General features: G+C 55.8%; 1 long non-coding RNA gene across 1 annotated transcript; it reads left to right on the plus strand.

Annotated features, from left to right (window-relative positions):
- The first annotated feature begins 1,972 nt into the window (after positions 1 to 1,972).
- Positions 1,973 to 3,532, plus strand: LOC149120820 (uncharacterized). Its single transcript, XR_016224777.1, has 3 exons — positions 1,973 to 2,105; positions 2,189 to 2,554; positions 3,315 to 3,532. It is a non-coding gene; the product is annotated as an uncharacterized LOC149120820 (long non-coding RNA).
- Positions 3,533 to 5,175: the final 1,643 nt, after the last annotated feature.

Below are 5,175 nucleotides of genomic sequence, written 5' to 3' on the forward strand. Positions count from 1 at the left end.
TGTGCCTGTCTAACTCCACCTTTCAAGTGAATAAATAAATCTTTTTAAAAAAAGAAATGTGGAGGAAAGTTTGGCAGAGAAAGTGCTGGGGGACATGAGGGAAGACCTAGATGGGATGGTAAAACAGAACACTGAAGTCAGCAGTGAGGAGAAGGCTGTGAAAGTCAGCTGGGGACTCCAGGAACCGTCCCTCTCAGGGCAGCCAAAACGTCACCAATCAGCAGACTCAAAGTCAAGTCAGCCAGAGACACGTGCTTAACGAGAAGAGGCAGGATTTGAACCCAGATCCCTCCGGCCTGGGGTGTCAGGTGGATCATCACCGTGAATCCACAGTGACATGGGCAAGGAACCTTTCCAGGGACCTTCCCAGTTAAGACAATTTCAGCCACTCTGGAAACTGCTTCCAGGGCCATGCAAGAGCCACGAGGAGGTGCCAGCCGCCTGGCGCCCCGCAGGGCTCCAACAAGCTCTCCATGCCCGCAACTGGCAGCTGGGAGACTGTGGGCTCCGGGGAATATCTCAACACGAGCTACCAGCCCAGCCTTTGTCTTTTAGCCACTGTCAAGGCTTCCCTAAGGGATCGCTGTGCAAGCTCTCCATGACTCGGGTGCCCAAGGGTGGTGTGAAAGCCAGGATGTCTGTTCTAGCAGGGAGGCGACGGTGGGCTGTGATGACAGCAAACGTGCTGGAACATTCTGGAACATTCTGGTACTCAGGGTCTGTTTATATCCCCAGAGACACAACATTCCAGGACACTATCAGTAATGAGCATCGTAGGGGAATCACTTTTTAAATACAAGTAACTGTGAAACAGGAAAATGGACTCACTACTGTTAAGTTGCAAGCCAAGACATCTGTAATAAACAGGTGGCGTCTGCGAAGGTAAATGCAGTCACTATCCCGTCTTCCGGGGACGCAAAGGACTTTCTACTCTTATTTTTATTTATTTATTTATTTATTTATTTATTTATTTATTTTTTACAGGCAGAGTGGACAGTGAGAGAGAGAGACAGAGAGAAAGGTCTTCCTTTGCTGTTGGTTCACCCTCCAATGGCCGCTGCGGCCGGCGTGCTGCGGCCAGCGCATCACGCTGATCCGATGGCAGGAGCCAGGTGCTTCTCCTGGTCTCCCATGGGGTGCAGGGCCCAAGCACTTGGGCCATCCTCCACTGCACTTCCTGGCCACAGCAGAGAGCTGGCCTGGAAGAGGGGCAACCGGGACAGAATCCGACCCGGTGTGCCGGCGCCGCAGGGCGGAGGATTAGCTTAGTGAGCCGCGGCGCCGGCTCTACTCTTATTGGAAAAGCAGCCCTTCCGGAGCCGCGCTGTGGTAGCCTGTAAGCACCCCGCCCTCCCTGCAGCGCCGGCATCCCATATGGGCGCCGGTTCACATCCCGGCTGCTCCACTTCCCAGCCAGCTCCCTGCTAATGGCTTGGGAGAAGCATCAGAGGATGGCCCAAGTGTCTGGGTCCTTGTTACCCACGTGGGAGACGCAGGTGTACTTAAAGGGCAGAGAGAAAGACCCTAGTTCACTTCCCCAACGCCCACGACAGCCAGGCAGGAGCCTCAGTCCCCCGTGGGTGGCAGGCACCGGAGCCCTCGGCTGCCGCCTCGCAGGGCGCGCGTTCGCAGGAGGCTGGAACCTGCGAAGAAGCCGGGCCTCCCCTCTGCCGCCCCGACCGCCTGCCCTAATATCACTATGGTAGATCCCAGGGATCGGAAGCCGGGGACAGCGACCAGAGATGGTAACTCTTCTTAAAATCCCCGACCAGGGTTCGGGATCCGGAATTGGAAACGACTCAGCTCCCCTGCGGACCCCCAGACCCAAGGGCATTAAAAGGCAAAGGGGAAGGGTCCCAGGACCACTACGTCACGGCAGGAGGGACCCTGCGAGCATAGCACCGAGCGCGCGAGGCTCTGCGCCACCTCCACTCTCCGCGCCGGCGCCGCCACGGGACTCAGTGGCCGGAGCCAGGCCGGCGTGGCGATTACTGAAGCTGGCCCGTCTCTGCCAGCGCCTCGCCCCAGCCGCGGGCGGAACCGGACCTCTGTCTCCGCGGGGCGAATAAGGGCGCACAAGGGCCAAGGCATCAACCCCGGGCGTTGTGAGTGCCAAGTGCCAGCGGACAGCCCTCGGGGGCGGGCACGGCTCGCACACCAGCGCGTAAGCCGCTTTTCCTCTGCTCAGTCTCGGAAGGTGTGAGACGCCACCTCAGCTATGCGTGCAGCCCGCGTTGGGCTGTTAAGGACCGATCAGCCGGGAACGAGTGACGCTCTGAGGCGCAGCGCAAGAAGCCCCGCCCACTCTGCTACGGGAAACGCCCTTCTCCGTCGTCCGTCATTGGCCAGCGCCCGCGACGCACAAAGCAATGCCTTCTGGGTAATGTAGTTTCTGGCCTCAATCCCGGTGGCACTTGGAGCGGACTTCCTGGTCTCTAAATAGCTTCTAAGGTCTCAAACAGGGCTTGGCTTCGCTTCCTCTTAAAGGAGACGCTCACAGATTTCCGTGGCTACTTGTGGCAATGACCCACCCTCAAAGACAGACCTTTAACAGGTAAGCCGTGCCTTGCTGTTCCTTCCTGTGTAGACTTGCACCAGCACTTTCTAACTCCGAGGCTTGAGATGGAGATTTATAAGAAAAATGAAGGTAGTCCTTTAACTCTAGATGGTCCCACATGCAGTAGCCTTCAGACACATCAACATTACCTGGGAATTTGATGCAAGTTCTCAGACCCCACCTCGAATCAGGGCCCAGCTCTGTGTTTGATGCTGGACCACCTTTGAGAACCGTGAGTAAATGAGATAACACTGGCTTCTTCGTTCAAGTGTTCTAGGGAGGTGTTTCCCGGTTTTTATATAGCAAGTTCTTGTCTCTTCAGAGATAAGAATTCAAAACAGCGCCATAAACATAGTTCCAGAATGAGAGAGAGAGAGAGAGAGAGAGAGGATACATTCATGGTGAGGGCAGTGAGTGCAGGAGGAGAAATGCTCCTTTATGGGGCGGGGATGGGGGGTGGTCCTGTAATGGGTGGTGTTGGGTGGAGTTTAGTGTGCATGGGGGTTTTCTGGGAGACTCATGGCACCTGCTTGTATACATCGTGGCATCTCCTTCTTCCTGGTCCCGAGTGAAACACAGGTGTGTCATGGGAAAGTGCGTGAACTGGAGTGACAGGTGGGGCTGGGCTTACAGTCTAGGGCTGTGCAGAAAAACCTGGGGCCTGCGCTGTGGCACAGTCGGTTAATGCCGTGGCCTGAAGCGCCGGCATCCCATATGGGTGCCGGTTCTAGTCCCGGCTGCTCCTCTTCCAATCCAGCTCTCTGCTATGGCCTGGGAAAGCAGTAGAAGATGGCCCAAGTCCTTGGACCCCTGCACTCACATGGGAGACCCAGAGAAGCTCCTGGCTTCTGGCTTCGGATCGGCGCAGCTCTGGCCATGACGGTCATCTGGGGAGTGAACCAGTGGATGGAAGACCTCTCTCTCTCTCTACCTCTTTCTGTGACTCTTTCAAATAAAATATTAAAAAAAAAAAAAGCCTGCAGCTCATCTATTCCTATCTCATCTTCCTGCCAAGTCCCCCGTATCAGGAGGTAACTAAAACGTGCTTAGCGCTGGGCCTGGAACAGAATGCTGAGTAGACAGAATCCGTTGCTGTCATTGTTATTTTATATTAGTGCTACTGAAGACGTAATGGCAAGGATCTCAGATACGCTGTGGGAAGTAAGCTCGAGATACTCCGTTGAGCCTTTGGTAATATCTGCCTAAACACAAGCTACGCAGACCCTCTGATTCAACAAGGGGGCTCCTGAGTATGTTGACAATTTTTATGTAAAAATACTTTTTTAATACCACTTGGCTCACATAAGTTTTTATTTTAACAGTTAATGCAAGGGGGTTTCATGATCTGTGGGTACATACACTGCCCAAAGTGCTATGGGGCCCAGGCAGGGAGTTAGGGGAAAATGAACTGGAAGATTCCCCACAACACTTGTCTCTAGGCCTGCAGTCAGCCCCGCAGCCACTTTCCCGTGAGGCACCTGTGTCTCCGCCAGGAAGGAGGAGATGCCCTGCGTACCTCTGTGAGCTGAACTCCACGTGGAGGCCCGTGGGAGCACCCAGAAAACCCCAGGACACTGAGCCACGCCCAGACTCCCGCTCACTGGTGTATTCAGTCAGGGCACCGCCCCTGCCCCATCCGGGCGCCCGCTGGGCTGGGGGGCACCTCCCCCCTTGCCTTCTCCCACACTCTGGCTGGTGCAGCTCTGTGCCTGTCAGGCGAGCCTTTCTCCCTGTGGGGTTACCTGAGTGTGTTCTCACCCCCTCAGTTTCAGTAAGTCCTCTGCTCTCATGTACACTACTGATGCTTCTGCTTGGAATTCCTGTTTCCCATGGGGAAAAGGCTCGGAATGAAAACCGGGAAACACGTTCCCACAACACAGAACCACTTGCTCACAGACCACAGGATCCAAAACTTAGGCTCCCCAGGCCTGCCAACGTGCAGCCCTAGGCAGAGGGTGGAGTTGGCCTGGTTTCTAGTTGGTGACGGAGCATCGGATGGGTCATCATTCGTCTCTAATTTACAGTGCGGGAGCCCTGCCCTTCTGCTGCTCCTCCAGCCCACAGGGCAGCCCGGGCCCGGCACAGAAGGCTCCCATGTAAACCACGGCCCACAGAGGCGAGCACAGTGGAAAGTGAAAACACTAAGTGCAAACAGGCAGGCGAGGGGCCCGCACGTGCTCAGACCACAGACGCCTGGGAAGAAACTGTCGCTCCCCCTCTTCACGGAGGAACGAAACAGGACCCTGCGCTGTTCTTTTGTCTGCTCGGCCCTTCCTGGGTTTGCTGCTGGTTCTTCCCAGGTTGGCTGCTGACCCTTCCACCTCCGTGGAAGGGCGGCTCCCCCTGCCACTTTCCCCACTTCCACAGGGGAGTGGCACACCGCCGGCCGGCTCTCTCGGGGGCTGCTCAGATGTTATCCGGATGTTCCCCTTAGATGTTCCTCGTGCATGTTGTCTCTCTCCTCCTTTATAGTCCTCTTCCACCAATCCCAACTCTGCTGCCCACACGCCGAGCACGCTGCTCTCCTCCAATCAGGAGCAGGATCAGCTCCTGCAGGTTATTGGTCGAACTGGAGGCAGCTGTGTAAAAGTTGTTTACTCCTCTCCAAGCGCCATATT

This window comes from Oryctolagus cuniculus, chromosome 18 (assembly GCF_051225735.1).
Source record: "Oryctolagus cuniculus isolate XC-2025 breed Fujian yellow rabbit chromosome 18, ASM5122573v1, whole genome shotgun sequence".
Lineage (NCBI taxonomy): Eukaryota > Metazoa > Chordata > Mammalia > Lagomorpha > Leporidae > Oryctolagus > Oryctolagus cuniculus.